At 30.7% G+C, this 21947-nt stretch overlaps 1 protein-coding gene across 1 annotated transcript in view; it reads left to right on the forward strand.

Annotated features, from left to right (window-relative positions):
* pigg (phosphatidylinositol glycan anchor biosynthesis class G) overlaps positions 1-21947 on the forward strand; it is a 175741-nt gene that overhangs the window by 23275 nt on the left and 130519 nt on the right.

Here is a 21947-nt window from a genome sequence, read left to right on the forward strand (position 1 = left end):
TTCCTGATCTTTCATTTAGCGGAATCATATATAATGTTCGTCTCCTCCACAATTTTATTTGTAGCCAGACTTGAAATATTTACTCATTTTAGTGGCATTTGCCAAGTCAGCCATCATTACTAATATTGCTCATACCGAGGGTTATTGATTCGAACAAACCCCTTACATTAAACTTCAGTGTGTAACTGAAGCATTTTAGGTTTCTCAAATCGTCTGCTTTTACTAGGTGATCATATGCACAGTTTTCACTTGCTGCATGATTAAACAGGTTAAATATCCCACAGATGTGTATTGAATTTCATAGGAGATCAAAATAGTGTAGGTTAAGGGTGGAGTTTTTGTACTTGAGCCTGGCAACCACATAGTAACACCCTAGCAAGTGCACAGAGAAGCCTGGATTTATGACGTCTCCTGCAAAAGCAGCACCACTACTTTTTTTTTTTTGTTTTTTTTTAGCCTGTCAGAGTGAGGCTCATTTTTCACTCTTGTTTTTTCCTGAAAAGTCTCCTCTCACTGTGTTTTTTAAGGACTAAGCAGTTCTGCTACGTTCTGACCCAAATACATCTATTCCTAGTGGACTATTTGGCTGATTTCAATGAGGGTTATTATAGATAACTAAAACTAAAGCTGAAACTATTAAAAACATTTTTGTTAGTTCACATAAAGCTGAGCTAAAATATAAACATTAGATGGAAAAACAAACTAAATAAAATTAGAAAGGGTGCCCTGGAAACTTACTGAAATAAGTTGAAGCATTAAAATCACTGGAAAACTAAAACTAAAATAAAATATATTAAAGATAAATAGTTAAAAAAAATAAAAAAAATAAAATTACTAAAAATAAAGTTGTAAACTAAAATAAAATGTAAAATGTAAAAAAATATATATATTAGGGCTGTTAGTTGATTACAAATTTTTAATCTAGTTAATTACATGATGTTTTGATTAATTAATCTAATCGCAAAATATCCATTTTTTGTGTTAAATGAGAAAGTGTCATTATCACTGCATGCCATATTTTATTTGGTTCAGCATAGGATTTATTACATAAACATTCAGGCTACAACAGCCTAACATGAACTATGCAACATAAAAGAAGCTAATTTGAGAAACATCAGTTCTTTTTGTTCATATGATGAAAGTCATTGGTAACCAAAACAGCTTTGTTACCAACAGTCTTCAAAATTCTTTTATGTTCCACAAAAGAAAGGTTTGAAACGACATGAGGGTGAGTAAATGATGACAGAATTGAATTTTTTTTTGTGAACTATCCCTTTAATGTTTTTATTTTTCTTCTTCTTTTTTTTTTTTTTTTTAGGGAAATGATACTCTGAATAAGAAACTAAATCTGCCAGCAGGTGGCAGTAAATGTCTTTAGGAGTCATTCACTCATTTGATTGGTTCAAACGGCTGATTCATTCAGGGATGCAGTAAATGGCTGTCTTTATGAATGGGCTTTTGAATCATTGGTTCGTTCAGAAACTAAACACAGCTGTGTTGCTGAGACACGCAACAATTCTGCTTTAAAGGTAATATGTTCTATGAAAATTGAGCAAAAACACAATATTGTGTTCAAAATATATAACTCAGTATCAACTTCTTATTTACTGAACTGTTGTATAAAATCACATTTAAGATTGTGATAGATCAGGACTAAATCAGCACTTGTGTCATATTGCTCTTGCTGTCCGTGTGATATGTGATATATATAAATATGAGACAAAACACATACAGGGACATTTTTGCATGAATATCTTGAATTTTAGGTCATAACTGCATTTGTGGAGTTGTTGCCCTGCATCATATTTGTCAACAGTCAATGAAATATATATGAACTATAAGATGATGTACAGGCCTAGGGGCGGGGCCAGCGTGTTAACTGCGTTAAAATATTTTAATCACGTTATTTTTCATAACTAATTAAGTTAACATTTTAAACTGACAGTCCTAATATATATGTTTTTTTTGTTTTTTTTTTAAAGAAGTTACTTATGCACATGTCAAGGCTGCATTTAATTTATCAAAAATACAGAAATACAGCAATGTTGTGAAATATTATTGCAATTTAAAATAATGGTTTTCTATTTTTATGTACTTTAAAATGTAATCTATTTCTGTTATGCAAGGCTGAAATTTCTTCATTCATTACTCCAGTTATCAGTGTCACGTGATCCTTCAGAAATCATTCTAATATGCTGATTTATTATGGATGTTGGAAACTGTTGTGCTGCTTAAAGGCATAATATGTAAGTTTTCGCCACTAGAGGGCACATATTCAAAACAAACTATGAACCAAAGGCATAGTTTGACCTGGTGTTTGTGTATGTAGTCATGGGAGTTGTAGTCTTCGTCCCTACTGCCGATGCAATCTGCCGGGACTCGGGCAGAAATAATGTCCGTGGATGAGCTAATGCATTAAAGACTTAGTAAGGGCACTTTAGTATGAAGCAGGGTGGAGCTGAAAGTTGTGGAAGCGAAACGAGGACGCTGGAGCGATTGCTAATGAAGGACGAGCGTGATACACAGCTCGAAAGCAGCAGAGCTTTTATTATGCCACAGTCGAATCCTTCTGCTCCTTCAAGTCATGCATATGTGAGGTAACACAGCACTGTTTTATCATACTAGATACACTTGAGTGTGTTGAAAGTTCTGTTATAATGCTGCTCTGTGCGTTCATCAGATGTCTAATAAAATGCAAAACATATTAAACTGTATTTGGGGTTTCCATGTTTTCTACAAAATAAAACTGAAAAATCAAGGGTGTATGATGTCATTGGTAGGCGACGCAATGACACGGTCCGTTACACTAGTTAAAAATTTATTTCTCTGGATTTACACAGTCTTGGAAATATTTGGTATAATGTAAGTACACAAGTTAGCAAAATATGTAACACTGTTCTTGTGGTTTTTCGATATTTTAATGAAAAAACCTTATGTATTGTCCCTTTAATATTTTTTGAAACCTTTTTTCAGGATTCTTTGAAACGTTAAAAGGAACAGCATTTATTTAAATTAGAAATCTTTTTTTAACAATATACACTACTGTTCAAAAGTTTGGGGTCAGTAATTATTATAAATCAAAGGAGAAGTCCACTTCCAGATCAACAATTTACAGATAATGTAATCTTACCCCCTGTCATCCAAGATGTTCATGTCTTTCTTTCTGTAGTCATAAAGAAATTGTTTTTTTTAAGGAAAACATTTCAGGTTTAAATGCGGTTGTAAACGATCCCAGCCAAGGAAGAAGGGTCTTATCTAGTAAAACGATTGGTTATTTTCATGAAAAGAATACAATTTATGTACTTTTTAATGTCAAATGCTTGTCTTGTCTTGCTCTCCCTGAACTCTGTGTATTCTGGCTCAAGACAGGGTATGTCGAAAACATCAACATCAAAATTTCCCGCATTTGGGATCGTTTGAAGCCGCATTTAAACTGCATTACTCGGGGCACCATAGCAGTCCACTGTATGTCCATTAAATCCTGAAATGTTTTCCTAAAAAACACAATTTCTTTACGACTGAAGAAAGAAAGACATGAACATCTTGGATGACAAGGGGGTACATTATCTGTAAACTGTTGCTCTGGAAGTGGACTTCTCCTTTAATACTTTTATTCAGCAAATAAGTATTACAGATTCCAAAAAATTAAGCAGCACAACTGTTTCCGACATTGTTTTTTTGCAGATTAAAAGATGATGTTTGGCTCTGCGACGTTTTCTCACTGGATTGTACTGTAGGAAAGAGGCAAACAGTGGGGCGTTCACATTATAAATCTTATAGTTGCCATGGAAACATTTATATGAGAGCTTAAAAACTTTCCAAACACATCAGTTACTTCCATTTCCGTCATAAAAGTTCAATAATTAGGCCTAAAACATCATTGTAACAATGGTGAATATAAAAATGCATAATTTTGTCGAAGACGACTTTTCTCCTCTTCTGTATCTCTTCTCAGGAAGTTTACTTTCTGTCAGCGACTCCGCTCTGGGTAATTACGTAATTATGTAATTATGCACATTGCGCTATTTCGCTATGTGACATTGGCCCTGACTGATTTGCTGACTGATTTGCAGAATTAGCATTAGCCTGTTCATACAGCCCACAGCATTCGTTTGGCAGAACATTCTGTTGCCCTTCAAGGGTTTGTTTTTTGTTTTTTTGTTTTTTTGTACTTTGCACTGCCTCCAAACGAGTTGAACTTCTACATTAAAAAAAAAAAAAAAAAATGTAACTACACCACTCTGCATCACATCTACTGAATGAAATCCAATACTTGTTTCTTAGTAATCTTGTGTTGCTCATTCCAAAAATAGTGCCTGCTTTGCTCAACATGTCACACTTTCTTAAAAAATGATGCATTTCATAACCTTTTTGCTTTCCAACATTTGTAAGGGGACGTTCTTTGCAGATTGTAAGCTAAATTACACATTTTAAATACTTCTTTCAAGGGTCTAAAATTAACACTCGCAATGTGCCAAGTTTCCCTGCTGTTTTTTTGCCAGAAAAAGCTGTTTTAACACCCTTGTATCGTTCCAAGTCTGTAAGACCTTTGTTCATCCTTGGAACACAAATAAAGATATTTCTGATGAAATCTGAGAGCTTTCTGACCTTGCGTAGACTGCAACACAACTGACACATTCAAGGCCCAAAAAGGTAGTGAGAACATCATTAAAATAAGGCTCATCTACAGTGAGCAACCTGCTATAACCATTGCTTCACACTGATTTGTGTTGCATTTATTGAGTTATATTTGCTGCAACCTGCATAGATTTCTTGCATGAGAATTTGAATGAAATAAAGCAACGGTACACTATCAATAACTTCTCTAAACAAAATGCACCCAGTTTTTTTCCCGTCACGGGGCCTAAACACGCCTCTAGATTGGTGACATCTGTACAACCAGCTGCGTCCTACTTTAGCACCCCGCAGGCCTGCTGCCCATTATAATATCTGCATGCGAAATCTGTTCCCTCTGCAGGTGAGAGAGTTTAACTCCCTACAGGACCAGAGGAACACCGGAGCTCCCTGCAGTATGACACATCCAACTTTCATTAATCATCACAGCCCTTTATGAGAGATCTTATAGGAACCGTTAATGTAGGTTATTCAGAGCGTTGCCTTAAGTAACAATGAATTTTAGGTCATGATAAAATGGTGTGTCAGTTAACATCTATAGCAAGAACGCATGAGAACAACTGGAGTTATTTTAAAGGGGTCGTATCAAGAAAAAATACATTACCAGAGATAAAAGAGCACAGTGTACTATCATAACAGGTAAATAAAAACTTGCTAGTGATGGCAACTTTTTATTATTTTTACGGCGCAAGATAAATAATCATTAAATTATTGTTTTTTTCAGCAATATATAACATATTTTGGTTGTATTTTAATTAATTTATGTTAATACAATTTATTTACATTTAATTAATTATTTTTTTATATGTATTTTTAATAAAATAAATGATTAATACATATATATATATATATATATATATATATATATATATATATATATATTTACTGCAACTATTAAAAACATTTTGTTAGTTGTAAAAGCTGAAATAAAATAAACATTACATAAAACAAAGCAAAACAAAACAAAACAAAACAAACAAAATTCAATGAAAACAGTACCCTGGAATCTTACTGAAATAAATTAAAGCATTAAAATCACCGAAACTAAATATATAATTAAAACGAAAATTAAAAATATATTAAACATAAATAGTTACAAAAAAAAAAAAACATTAATAAAAAAACATAAAATTACTAAAAATAATGTTGAAAACTAAAATTAAATTTAAAACTGAAAATAAAAAAAATAAAAGCTAATTCAAATTTTTTATTATAATATTAAAATAACTATATATAGCTTTACTTACTTTAGTACCTTTACATAAAATAAAAAAGGTGTCTTGGTATCTAGCTGAAATACATTTTTTAAAAATTTTTGTTTTGTTTATTATTATTTTATTTTATTTTATTTTATATTTTATTTTATGGTTTTAAATTTCTTTATATCTTTATTGGTTTTGGATTTAATTATAGTAAAACCTGTTTTATGTCCATTTCTCAATGTTTTAATAAGTAAAAAAAAAAAAAAAAACTATAACCACCACAAAGTAAGAAATGAATGAATGAATGAATAAATAAATAATATGGTCACAAATTAATGCTATTGATTTCTTATCCAGTGTCCATTTCGCTCAGTAACTTTAAAACAAGTCCTTTAAAGCCTCTATAATTTGTTCTTGTTATCTAGGTTACCTGATAGTGATCTGTGCCTTTACTTTACACCTGAGGATGATTAAAAGTCTGTTGCCATGGTTTCAAACTGCACTTCCTGTTTTCCGCCACACCAACAATGGCCATAATTGGGCGTATTGGGCTGGCATGTAAATTTTCAAGGTTCCCCCCCAAAAGTCGATGGAATCGTTCAAGGTGCTTTTGAATAATGTTGTCTTGTTCATTTCAGAAGCTAGACTACAGCGTGAAATGATGTCTGGGATTACAGTTTCCTTGCCTTAAAACCAGAGTGTCTGTACCGTAGTTCAATAGGAAATCGATTCCTCCCTGATATCCATTTGAATAATGCTTCGTGTGGGATGCTTTGCATGTATCAGAGGGAAGAGAAGGAGCTGCGGAGAGAGGAAATGAACGTGTGAGATGAATTTGGTGTCAGATTTTGACTGATTCCCTGGAGGGCCTTATCGAGTCGGATGTTTTGTACTGCTGTCGGATGCCGTTATACTAAAAATAATTTATATGATAGAGCACAAATCAATGTTTCCTGTAAGATTTTGTGTTTGCAGAAGAACCAGTCCAAATATGGTCCTGACTACATAAACATATGTTTTCAGTTTATAGTTTAATGCATGATTTAAAGGATTAGTTCACTTCCAAAATAATACATGCTTACAATACTCACCCCATGTCATCCATGATGTTCATGTCTTTATGTCTTCAGTCGAAAATACATTTTTTGAAGGTTTTTGAAGAAAAGAAGAAAAGAAGGTTTTTGAGGAAAGCATTTCAGGATTTTTTTCCAGGATGTGCGACCTTTCCTATATGACTACGTAATGTGTAAAGTTGTAGGCACGCATCGCAGAGCTAGAGTAAAAATATTCTTGTACCTTCATAAAATTACGTTTGAACCACTGATGTCACATGGACTATTTTAATGATGTTCTTACTACCTTTATGGGTCTTGAATGTGTCAGTTGCATTGCTGTCTATGGAGGATCAGAAAACTCTTGGATTTGATCAAAAATATCTTAATTTGTGTTCCAAAGATGAACAAAAGTCTTATGAGCTTGGAACGACATGAGGGTGAGTAATTAATGACAGAATTTTTATTTTGCTTGAGATATCTTTTTAATAACTCAGCATCATCTGTATTAAAGAGAAATTCACTTCATCTGATGTTTAAAGTGAGTAAAACAACCTTGACAGCCTACTTACCAGAGTTCCACAACTACTGAAAAACTTTGTTTTCTCCCACAGGACTTGTGTATATAGGTGAGGCAGTGAACCATTACAAGCTATCAAAAATCCATTTTACTTTTTGGCTGTATATGCTGGAAATTGAATATTTTTGCTAAGTTTGTGCCTCTGACTGAGCTTTTTTTGCTGTATATTTTCACTATATCATACTATATGAGCCATAAAAGTTTATTTATTTACATATTTATTTACTTATTTTTACTCTTAATGGTCAGTAATGATACTAACATAACTTTTAAAACAGTTCTTGCTTCATTTCTGGACATCAGTAAGTGAGTTATATTGATTAAGTAACAGCACTGACTGATTTAGTCAGCTCTCTCAGTAAAGTAGTGTTACTTGTTTGTTTTTTTTGTCTCGTTTTTTGTCGGTGAAAAAATGTAATTGACAAATAATTTGTCAGAATTTTTGTCAACAAAATTTTTTTACCGACAAAGAAAGAGGCGATAATGAAACAAAAACTCGTTTTGAATGACAAACTATGACAAAAATCAATTGACATTTTCGTCAACTAATAAAAAACGAGACAAGAAAATGTTAGGGAGGGATAATTTGGGAAGAGATACATTCAGATTGATTCAGAGTTTTTTAAAATGACCCTGTTCAAAAGATTCCTAATACTGTGTTGTAACTTGGATGATCCACAGCTGTGTATTTTTTTGTTGTTTAGTGATAGTTGTTCATGAGTCCCTTCTTTGTCCTGAACAGATAAACTCCTGCTGTTCTTTCAAATTCTTTGGTTTTTCAGCATTTCTGCCCTATTCAACAATGACTGTATGATTTTGAGATCGTCTACACTGAGGACAACTGAGGGACTCTCATGCAACTATTACAGAAGGTTCAAATGCTCACTGATGCTCCAGTAGGACAAACAAAGAATTAAGAGGCGGGGGGTGAAAACTTTTTGAATTTGAAGGTCAGGGTAAATCTAACTTATTTTGTGTTCTGGGCAGCATGCAAGTATCTTCTGTAGCTTCTAAAGGGCAGTACAAAATCAAAAAATGTGATATTTAGGCAAAAAAATGTACACATTCTTGTTCTGTTCAAAAGTTTACACCCCCGGACTCTCAATGCATCAGTGAGCGTTTGAACCTTCTGTAATAGTTGCATATGAGTCCCTCAGTTATCCTCAGTGTGAAAAGATGGATCTCAAAGTCATACAGTCATTGTTGGAAAGGGTTGAAATACACAAAAATGCTGAAAACCCAAAGAATTTGTGGGACCAAAAGGATTTTTCTGAAGAACAGCAGGCAGTTTAACTGTTTATACTCATAAACAACTATCACTAAACAAAAAAACACAGCTGTGGATCATTCAGGTAACAACACAATATTAAAAATTAAGTGTATGAAAACTTTTGAACAGGGTAATTTATAAATTCAGCTGTTTTCTCTTGTAGGCTATATGTGACCCTGGACCACAAAACCAGTCATAAGGGTCTATCATCTGAAAGCTGAATAAATGAGCTTTCCATTGATGTATGGTTTGTTATGATAGAACAATATTTGAGATACAACTATTTGAAATCTGCAAGCTGAGGGTGCAAAAAAATCAAAATATTGAGAAAATCAGCTTTAAAGTTGTCCAAATTAAGTTCTTCACAATGCACATTACTAATCAAAAATTAAGTTTTGATATATAAGTTTTGATATATTTACGATAGGAATTTTACAAAATATCTTGATGGAACATGATCTTTACTTAATTTCCTAATGATTTTTGGCATAAAAGAAAAATCAATAATTTTGACTCATACAATGTATTACTACAAATATACCCCCACGACTTAAGACTGGTTTTGTGGTCCAGGGTCACATATGTAAACGTCTTTTATGTGAAATATGTTATTCAGGTCAGTACTAAATAAACAATAACATGCATTTTGTATGATCCCTCTTATTTTGATAAAATAAACATTTTTAATGATTCTGAAGAGGGATGTAAGCTTTTGACCTCAACTGTAACCGTTGGTATTTCATTGAAAAGAAGACCATCTTCTTGTTTCTTTGAGAAGTGGTTTCATTTAATTTTAATATAAAGGCATGTTGCGTATCACAGCAGTTAAAGTCTATCATGATAAATGATAGCATATCATGATAAAACCTTAATATCAAACCTATATAAGTTTTGTAGAATTGTAGAGAAATACTTAAAGCAGAAGTCCACTTCCAAAACAAAGATTCACATATGATGTACTCACCCCGTTGTCATCCAAGATGTTCATGTCTTTCTTTCTTCAGTTGTAAAGAAATTATTTTTTTTCAGGAAAACATTTCAGCATTTTTCTCCATATAATGGACTGATATGGTGCCCCGATTTTGAACTTCCAAAATGTAGTTTAAATGTGGCTTCAAACGATCCCAAATGCGGTTGTAAACAATCCCAGCTGAAGAAGAAGGGCCTTATCTAGCAAAACGATCGGTTATTTTCATAAAAATGTAAATACTTTTTAATCTCAAAAGCTCATCTTGCCTTTCTCTCCCTGAACTCTGTGTATTCTGGTTCAAGACAGTTAGGGTATGTCGAAAAACTCCAGTCATATTTTCTCCCTCAACTTCAAAAATCATTTCAAAATCATCCTACATCACTGCAGAAGTACCGACCCAGTCTTTGCAAAGTAAACATACAAAGAAGATCAAACACCCTTAACAAAAAAAGGTAAAACAGCGATATAGGACGATTTTGAAGTTGAGGGAAAACATGAGATGGGAGTTTTTCGACGTACCCTAACTCTCATGAACCGGAACAAAAACAGTTCAGGCAGAGTAAGACAAGACAAGATGAGCGTTTGTCATTAAAAAGTATATAAATTGTATTATTTTTATAAAAATAACCGATCGTTTTGCTAGATAAGACCCTTCTTCCTTGGCTGGGATCGTTTGAATCCGCATTTAAACTGCATTTTGGAATCAAAAAACATAATTTCTTTACGACTGAAGAAAGAAAGAGACATGAACATCTTGGATGACAACGGGGTGAGTACATTATATGTAAATCTTTGTTTTGGAAGTGGACTTTTCCTTTAATAAATACATTACACTGTAAGTAAACCCATTAGATTTTAGACTACTAAATCTACTGTAGATTTTGTCGACTAAAACTGAAACAATTCAGATGACTAAAACATGACTAAAACTAAACGGCATTTTTAGTCAAAATGAAATCAAAAATTGCTGTCAAAATTAACCCTCCAGTAAAAGATTCTCAGGATGAATCACATCCATAACATTTATTTATTTTAATTTTTTTGCTCATTGTTCTAAAGCTTAATTTTGGACCCTGCTGCCGAACATTCTTGTGTCCTCCTACTCACTTCTCTTCCGTCTTCCCTTTATCTCTCATTACCTGTGAAACACACACAGCGCAGGTCTCCCTCCCCAGAGATCAGTGGGTCAGTTCTTCTCCTGTGGTCTTCTTTTAACCAGCGTATTTTCTTTCGATCTGCTCCACATAAGTGGGTGGTCATTTTTCATCTTTGCAGAAGCAGGAGAAACAGGCCATGAGTGATGTTCATCCTCCAAAGTTCCTTGGAGGTGCTTTCTATCCTGTCAGGAATCACACTCACTGATTGTGTGTTAGTATATAAAGTGTGTCCTTTAGTTTTTAGTGCATAAAATGTGACTATGGTACATGCAAATACAGTTTCTCTTCACTGTAGTCATATCAGCTCTACTGCAGCCTCCATAACCACTTATCACGATAAAATCAGCATTAGTGTGGCCTTTAGATCCACCGGCAGTAGCTACAGCAGTTGCACTTTTGTCTTGACGTGAACTTTTCGGCTTCCAGGAAGAGCAGATGGTGTCGAACGAGGTCGTATCCTCATCTTTGACCTGTCCTCGTGCCATATAGGCCACATACACGCTGCAAAGTTTCCGTGATGTACTGGTGAAAATGACTTTTCGTGCAATTACTGTACAATGAATACAGACTGAACGCCGTGTAAAAGTAATTTTGCATCCAGCGTCCTCTTTTTGAACAGTAGTGTACATATGGCAGAACAAAATCCTTTTTGCACATGCAAATTCAGTTAAACTGGACATTGTGTTACTCCTCTTTGAAGGCGAGTAGAGAATGGGTTTTAGATGTTTTTGTTTCCCTCTCTGAAGCCTCATCACATGGACACCCAACAGGCGTTTTTAACTAAAAAGACAGACAACATGACTCAAATGTGCGTCATTTGTCGCTGAGGTAAATGACCTGTTAGCTTCACTTTGATATGTTCTTGTTGTCATGGCATAGCGGCTCTGAGGGTCTCTAAAAGCCCCTCTGCTGTCACAAGCGTCATTGAGTATTCAGACGTTACTCATTAGACACACTGAGGTGTTTCAAAGCCGTTGAATCATACGCAATCTTACTGTTTTGACAGTCTCATCTGCTATTACACGGAGCTGTGATGCTGCTGGACAGACGAGGGGCGATTTAACATGTTCATCCTGTGACTTTCTGTTTGTATCGCTTGTGTTGTGATGAGATGTTTGTGTTTTTCATTTGTGGACTGAGCTGACGGGCCTCGTGTAGAAGCCATCAAAACTAATGAGATTTCTCACACATTTTCCTCTCCGTCTTACTCTCTGTTGGTTGTTGTTGTTCTTATTTTTTTGTGTCTGTATTTGTATTTTTAATAACAGCATGTCAGTGTTTCCTACAGGATTCTATTCTTCAAAAACGTAAATTATAACAATACCTTTTTCCCTCTAACCTACTGCATGTTAGTTTTAATTTTGTTGTATTATAATAAACTTAGTTAACATTAGTTAATTTGTCAGGTCATAATCATTATGACATAACCTAATAATTAGGAATAATTTATTAAATGTATTAATTTTAGTTCATTTAAATTTTGCATACAAATTGATAATGATTTTAAATAAATGTAAAATAAATATTAATAATAAATGTTAAATAAAATGAATATTCAAGTGGTTATTTTAATAATAATAATAATATTAATAATAATAATAATAATAATGTGGAAAATATACATTTTATTAAAAATACATGTTAATAATAAATGTTAAATGTAAAATAAAATTTATATTCTGCTATTAATTAATATTAATTAATATTACTATTATTAATTATATTAATATTCTTCTACTACTACTACTACTATAATAATAATAATAATAATAATTATTATTATTATTATTATTATTATTATATTATTAAACATACACATTATATTACACATTTTACTCTAAATATATTTTAAATTATGAAATGATCAATTTTTATAATATAACAAAATGTATATATTTATAATAATAATAATAATAATAATAATGATGATGATGATAATGATTATGATTATATGTGAATAAAACGTGAAAAAATATACATTTTATTATAAAATACATGTTAATAATAAATTATAAATATATTTTATTATAATCCAATAATAATAATAATAATAATATTGATGATGATGATGATTATGCTGATAATATGTGAATAAAACGTGAAAATATACATTTTATTACAAAATACATGTTAATAAATGTTAAATAAATGTAAAATAAAATTAATATTCAAATAGTAATAATAATAATTATAATTATTATTATTATATTATGAAAATATGCATTTTACTGTAAATCTATTTTACATTATGAAATTATCAATTACTATCATATGAAATATATTTTATTATAAAATAATATTGATAATAATAACAATAACAACAACAATAATAATAGTTATAAGTAGTTTTATTATTATTATTATTATTATTATTATTATTATTATGAAAATGTGCATTTTATTATAAAATACTTATTTATAATGGTAAATAAGTTAAACAAAATGATAAAATAATGGTTATAGTTAATATTTTTGTTACTTTGTATATAAAAAATTTTAATTACTAATTATTATAATATTAAAAATATTTTTTTATAATGCAGCAACAACAGCAATTATTATTATTATTATTATTATTATTATTATTATTATTATTTTATACAAAAATGTATACTTTATTAAAATGCAATAATAAAAGAATGTACATTGTTTAATAATAATAATAATAATAATAATAATAATAATTATTATTATTATTATTATTATTATTATTATATAAAATATAATTATTTACTTTTTATTTAAAGTAAATTGTTTATTTTTTAAAATTATAATAAAATGTATGTTTTATATAATGTATTTTAATATAAATATATAATATTTATAATATATAATATATATATAATACTATTTGAATGATAATAACAATTATTATTATTATTATTTCTATTACTACTAATAATAAAATATGTGATTTACAGATATATCAGAGATTAATGATCTGTTCCCTTAAAGATCGTTGAAGATCGGCTTCTTTTAGAGATTGGTGTTTGGTGCAGTTCGTCCCGTCTCACTACATCATTTTTTTCCCCTCTCCTCATGTACTCTCACGTTCCCTGGACAGTCTCTGAGATTCACACATTGATTCATTTGTCCTCCAACAGCACAATCTTTCCATCCCTTTGTGTCCACACGGCCGATTCCCATAAAGGAAGCCGTCGATTTCAGCCTCGGCACAATAGAAGATCTTGCGCTCTATTCTCTCCTGCTCTTCAAGGGCCGTACGGGGCCACGGGACCCCAGCGCCGCGTTCGGCATCTTTGTACTGAGGTTGTTAGTGTGAAGTGGGAGTTTGGATTAAATCCTGTTATTCCCACTCAAACCGATGCCCGTCGTATAAATTACAACACTTCGGAGAATCTCAATATAATGGTACGCTTTAATTTCCTGTCCTCCTTTTCCGAGTCCATATCCCTCCTGTGAAGACGAGATTTGAGACTGTAAATTGGGCCACGCTATTATACATTCTCCCACACTGGTTTCTTGTGTCTACTTTGTATAATTACATGCAAATCTCTCATTTGCCTCCTTTTGGGACAAAGTATCCGTAGAGGAAGTGGTCATGTTTGCCGTTTGTTGATTTTACAGTTCATTTTCTGAGCCAGCTCGTCGTCCTGTAATGAATACTGCTGCATTGCAGAGACCTTGGACATTTTGTTCTGTTTAAATTGAAATCGCATATTAATCGATGCCATTGAAAGTCAAATATTTCAATTATTGAGCGCTTGCCGTGACCTGTGCCGCCTCGTCTGGCTACTTGTTCTTTCTCAGATGCTTTTAGTCCAGAGCTACTTAAAATACTTTCTATACAGTCTCTTTGAGGTGCCCCAGAGCATCATGGGTAAAGTTCCTAGCTCAAGGACAGGACTTCTGCATGTCGCTAGAATTGATGCCTACAACAAAAATTGACATCAGTTCATACATTATCGTGACATTAAGCGAGCAATAATTAGCAGTCTTTATTCATTTTGGTTCATTTCTACATAATACATGTTTCTTCTTCTTCTACATTTCTGTTTCTTTAAAAAAATAAATATTAACTTAAATAAAATAAAATATAAAAAACTTGGAACATTTAGCATTTTTTGTTTAATTTAATATCATTAACATAATAAATAATTAATTAATGACAACAACTATATTGAACATAAAACGACAAAACAAAAATAATATAAAAATAAAAAAAAAAAATCTCACTAATAAAAGCTCTTTAAAATCACTTAACTTGAACTAAAATGATCATGAAAGCAGAAAATCTAAAAATTAAAATAGAATACTAAAATAATACTGATTACTACTAATAATAATACATTGTAATTTACATATAAAGTTTAAAAACTTCAAATTGTATCAATTTATTATAATAACAACAACAACAACAACAATAGTCATAAGTAATAATGATAATTATATTTTATCTTTTACGTTCCCTAATCCATTTTTACATTTTAAGTTTTATAATAATAATAATAATAATAATAGTCATATATAATAATCATAATAATGTTTTTTTACATGCCCTAATATGTTTTTATATTAAGTTTTATAATAATAATAATCATATATAATAATCATAATAATGTTTATCTTTTACATGACCTAATAAATTTTACATTTTAAGTTTTATGATAATAATAATAATAATAATAATAATAATAAACTACATATGCTAATGTATTTTTTAAATTTGAAGTTGCATAAAGTAATTTATGATGAATTGATTGTGATTATAATAATACGCATTATTTATAGTAGTTAATGTCAATACTGATAGCCAATATTAATAATAATAATAATAATAATAATAATAATAATAACAATAATAATGATAATAATAATAATAATAATAATAATAATAATAATTAGAAGACTTTTACATGCATTTCAGGTTGTATTAAGATATAGTATATCTAAAGATATAATAATAATGATAATAATAATAATAATAATAATAATAATAATAATAATAATAAATTACATGATGCATTTTAAGACATAAAACATTAAACATTTCAAGTTGCAAAAAATAAGTTATGATGATTGTGAATATCATAATAAATATTATAATTGTTAATATCAATATTAATAGCCAGTATTCATAATATTATTAAATTGAAGTTTTTTGTTTGTTTGTTTGTTTGTTTTATTCAGGTATTTATTTCAAGTAGTATTAAGATATATATATATATAGTGTACCTTAAGAAATAATAATAATAATAATAATAATAATAATAATAATAATAAATTACCAAAAGCATTTTTAGCATTTCAGGTTGCAAAAAATAAGTTATGATGATTGTTAATATCAATATTAATAGCCACTATTAATAATATTAATTTGAAGATTTTTTTTTTTTTAACATTTATTTCAGGTAGTATTAAAATATATATAAAGTGTATCTTAAGAAATAATAATAATAATAATAATAATAATAATAATTCTAAATTACCAAAAGCATTTTTAACATTTCAAGTTGCGAAAAATAAGTTATGATTGTGATTATAAAAATAAATTATATAATTGTTAATATCAATATTCATTTCCAATATTAATAATATTATTAATTTGAAGATTTCTTACATTAATTTCAGATTGTATTAATATATATATATAGTGTACCTGTATTGTTCTTATTCTATTGAGAAGAGCAGCATGAACATCTTTCCAAAGCTCTTCATTTGTGTTACACACATGAAGGAAGGTTTGTGTTGGAACATCATGCAGAAATGATGACTGATGTTTTTTTTTTTTTTCCTGTAACAGTTTGGCTGCCGCAGCAAAGACTCCATAAGTTTTTCTTTCTGTCAAATTGCAGTGGCGTCCCCTGTTCTCCTCTTCAATTAAAAAAGGGCCAGTATTAAAGAATCTCCTGAGAAAAATGCCTAAGCGACTTCCTGAATATTTAAACAATGGTTCTGGAACACTTCTCACTGGTGCTGCATAGGGAACGGCTGTAAGTGGCAAAAGAAGCGTCAAAGCTTGACTGAAGCGTTTTGGGTTTGGTTTCTGTGACTGTGAAAACTCCTCACAGATTTACCGCTTTCATTTTTTTCTGAACCAATTCCCTGCACCCCCTCTCTGTTATTTCTCACTCTCACTGCCTTATTCCGTCTTTCTTACTTTCTTTTTTTCCACTTTCCTTGTCTGGAATTCATTACCTTTGTATGAAAGCATCAGGATTTAAAACCGTACATATCGTCCCACTTCCGTATGAGCTCATTTCATCAAAAGGAGACATTCATGCTGCTCTTTTCTAGAGGCGCACAGTAAAAACACTCATACCCATGTGGAACCGCATGTATAGTTTTGACATCCTAATGCTTTCATATAAGAGGGCAAAAAAAAAAAAAAAAAAAAAGCATCATAAACGTGGTCCAAACAACTTCTCTGCGTTATTTTAATAACATGCAAATACTATTTATTGATATTCTGAATTAACTTTAGTTTTCATTTGCATTTTATTTTAAGTTTTAGTCATTTTAGTATGTGCTTTTGATATTTTTATTAGTTTTTAATATTTCTGTATAGCTTGAATTTATTTTCGTTTCAGGTTTAGCCATTTTTAATTCATTTGCATTTGAATTTAAGTTAGTTATTTTAATATGTGCTTTTGAAATGTTTTTATTAGCTTTTAATATTCCGATATCGGTTTAATTTATTTTACGTTTAAAGTTTGTCTTTTTATTATTTTATTACAATATAGTTTCAGCAAAACTATTATATAATAGTGTGAGTTGATTTGCAAATAGTATTATAATATGCAAATACTAGATTATTTATGAAACTTTTTTTAATTTAAACAAAATTTTAGTACTCCAATTTAAACTTATTTATTTCAGTTAGCTGTCAGAGCAACATTTGTAATTTTAGTTGCATTTTTAATTTAAGATTTTATTTTATTTTATTTTATTACAGTTAACAATAAGAACCGTGCGGCTTGTGAGTTGATATGCAAATACTATTTTAATAAGCAAATAATATGCAAACACTGTTATAATATTTATTAACCTTCTAAATTAACATTTGTTTTTATGTTTTCGTTTGCATTTTATTTTAGGTTTTAGTAACTTTAGTATGTGCTTTTCACTTTTGTTATTATTATTAGTTTTATTACATTTTATTATTATTTAGTTTTTATTATTTCTACATAGCTTTAATTTTATTTTCGTTTTACTTTTTGTCATTTTTAGTTTTTCTGTTTAAACTTAAAATCTTACTATTCCAATTTAAACTTTCAGTTATTTGCTAAAGCAACATTTTTTAATTTTAATTACATTTTTATTAAAGGTTATTTTATTGTTTTATTTTACTATTTTATTTTATAACTGTTACAAAACCATTTTTAATAGTTTCAGTAAAAAATAACCCTGCAGCTTGTGAGTTGCTAAATAATATGCAAATACTATTATAGTATTTATTAATATACTGAATTAACTTTTGTTTTTAAGTTTTCATTTGCCTTTATGTGCTTTTGACAATTCTATTTGTTTTTAATATTTCTATAAAGCTTTAATTTATTTCATTTTAGTTCTAGTAATTAAAATCTTAGTACTCCAATTTAAATTTTATTTATTTATTTTGAATTTTATTAAATGTATTAAAATGGCTAATTTTAATTGCCTTTTTATTTTATTTTATTTTATTTTATTTTATTTTGAATAGTTTCAGATAACAATAATAACCTTGTGGCTTATAAGTTGATATGCAAACAGTATTATAATATGCAGAACATTTTAAAACTTGACAAAAATTCATTTAAATTGCATTTTTAATTGTATTTTAATTGCATATTTTATTTTATTTTATTTTATTTTAGTTTATTTTATTTTATTCGCGAAAACAATTGTTGAATAGTTTGTTAACAATAATAACCCTGCGGCTTGTTCTCAAAACAAAAACCAAACTAATTTGTCTTTGACATCAAACTTTTATTTTACTGCATTGCATTTTGATGTGCCAAATTTGAATATATCAAATGTTCATAATATTTAAAGACGAAAGATTAAAATTCAGAGTTTCTCCCGTTGGATATTCCTCAGAAGAAAGAGAGTCACAGGGTTCAGAACGACATGAGGGTGAGTAAATAATGACTTACTTTAGCTGAACTATTCATTTAAGCCGTCTGTAATTCCTCAAGGTTTCTTGGAAAGCCGCCCGCAGTGCTATTAAAATGGCAGGGGGCATCTTTCATTCTTTTACCTGTTTCCATTTTCACTTTATATTCATTTTTCTCTGCAGCTCGCACTTTGTCTCAAACCAAATCACTCTTTCCTGAAGTCAGAAATCACTTTTGCGCTTTCACATAATAGTCAGTTCGTACATTAACACCGTGTTTGATTCAGCTGCTTCAGTCTCTAAGCGCCCAACAAATCACTGAGATAAATTCACACGCATCTCTATTTTAATGCGCCCGTTCCCGCAATGAAGTCTGAAACTCTCAACTATTTAAAAGAACTCCCAGTGGTTGCTTCATGTGGAATTATTTTTCAAAGCTCCTTGAATGTCGCCTTCCTTTATTAGTTTTGTTCTGCTTTAAGCTTTCCAGTATTAAATCATAAGGGGAAATGCTCGATTTTAAATGTATTTTTATGGTAAGACACAAAGCATCCAGAGAATAACAGTAAATTACATTATAAAGGAGGGGAAAGAAAAAATTCTTTATATACTTACAAGTAATTTATTTTCCTCGCTTTGTTGGCTGTTCTTTATCCTTAACCCTGCGATTTGAACACTGTGTTACAGTCTGAGACTCATCCGTCTCCATTACTGCACCTCAATGTGATAGCAGTTTATTTCAGGCTCGCTGCTGGAAAACAAGTGCCTTAAAACTGCCACTGCTAACAGGCACTGGCAGACGGGACACCCCGCGGTCCTTTACGGGCGGCCGTCCTCATGCCATTAGTGAGGTGAAATTCTGGTTTGATTTGGCCTTCTGCAGTAGGAAAGTGTTTCCCTGTGATGCACTGCAAAGATTTTTTTTTTTTTCTACTTTAGGCCGGAGCATCATGGTTGAATCTGTTGCATTGTCCCTTTTTGGTCTTTTATAAGTTGGAATGACCATAAAACCATTAGAGCTTAAACCAGCCTAAGATGGTTTTCTGGTCTTAGTTGGCCACCAGGCTAGTTAGTCAGATTTGGTTTGATGAATTTTAAATGGGTTTTGGAAACTGCAGAACATGATTTTCTTACACAGTATTTTTGTCCTTTTTTTCCAGTAAAAATATCGGTAACATTTTACAATAAAGTTTATTAGTTAACTACATTAGTTAACATGAACTAAGAATGAACTATACTTCTACAGCATTTATTAATCTTAGTTAATGTTAATTTCAACATTTACTAATGCATTATTAAAATCACAAGTTGTGTTTGTTAACATTAGTTAATGCACGGTGAACTAACATGAACAATGAATGACTATTTTTATTATCATTAACAAAGATGAATAAATACTGTAATAAATGTTTTTCTCATTGTTCGTTCAAGTTAGTTAATACATTAATTAAAAAAGTTAACAAATGACACCTTATTGAAAAGTGTTACCGAAATATCTAGACATTGTTCTACTAAGATGCGTTTACTTGAAGTACAGTGACGTACAATATGAAGTCAGTTATAAAGGCATCAAAATTAAAGCAGACCTCCACTTCCAGAACAACAGTTTACGAATAATTTACTCACCCCCTTGTCATCAAGATGTTCATGTCTTTCTGTCTCCAGTCGCAAAGAAATTATGATTTTTGAGGAAAGTATATTTCAGGATTTTTCTCCTTATAATGGACTTCATTGGTGCCCTGATTTTGAACTTCCAAAATGTAGTTTAAATGCAGCTTCAAAGGGCTCTAAACGATCCCAGCTGAGAAAAAAGGGTCTTGTCTAGCGAAATGATCGGTCATGTTTTTCAAAAAAAAAAAATTTGTGTACTTTTTAAACACAAAAGCTCCTGTAGCACAGACTCTGGGATGCACGTCCATGATGCTACGAATTAGTGATGGGTCGTTCTTGAACGATTCTTCAATGAATCTTCAATGTGACTCGGGAAGAACGAGTCGTCTCGGGGAGTGATTCGTTCAGTCGCGCATGCGCAACATCCTATTAGTTTTTGTACTGGAATTAGTTCACCTGTTTCTTCGAGTCGTTCATCTTATGGGGCTGTCACGTGATGAACGAACGACTCAAATCCGAAAACTTGAGCTAATCAAAGACTAAAGACCCAATGAATTAATCTTTTCTGTTTCTTATAGCATTATAGTTTTGTCTTGTTTGTAGTGTGATCAACGTTTGTGTAAGCAGTAGATGTGTTAGGGAATTAACACGTAACATTTTAATTATAGTTTGCTAAAATGAACGAAATGACTCGAAAAAACATTTGTTCGTTTTGCTGCATGAGACTCTACATTTTGGAAGTTCAAAATCGGGGGAACCAATGCAGTCCATTATATGAAGAAAAATGCTGAAATGCTTTCCTCAAAAAACATTATTTCTTCACAACTGAAGACAGAAAGACATGAACATCTTGGATGACAAGGGGGTGAGTACATTATTTGTGAACTGTTGTTCTGGAAGTGGACTTCTCCTTTAAGTGAGTTTATGCTTAATACAAGAAAAAAAAATTGAAGATTTAATTCTAAATTCAAACCAGTTAAAGTAATTTTCCTTACCCCTTTGACAGGTGTTTTCTTGTTTTAAAAATACTTAATTAATTTAACAAACATTTTCAGTATAGATTTTTTTAGTTTGTAGGTCTTGTTTTCTTAAAAAATATATATGAGGTAATAAAAAATTAGAAGTGGTATTTTCAAGTGGCTTTATTCCTGTGGATTGTCATGAAAACTGACAAAAAAAATCAGAGCAAAAATATGAATAATGAGTATGAAGACTATTTTCATTTTAAGATTTTGATACATTTATTTCATGACAGTTAAGCCAAATTTTATTATATGTGACAAAATATCAAAAAATAAATGAAAATGAAATTAAGAACATTTATTTTGCTTAATTTTTGCAGAAATCAATGCCTTTTTTGTAGGCTTTATTGAAAGCGTCAATAAATATTTGAATGACATTGCAAAAAGTGCTT

Source organism: Labeo rohita, chromosome 14 (genome assembly GCF_022985175.1).
Source record: "Labeo rohita strain BAU-BD-2019 chromosome 14, IGBB_LRoh.1.0, whole genome shotgun sequence".
NCBI lineage: Eukaryota > Metazoa > Chordata > Actinopteri > Cypriniformes > Cyprinidae > Labeo > Labeo rohita.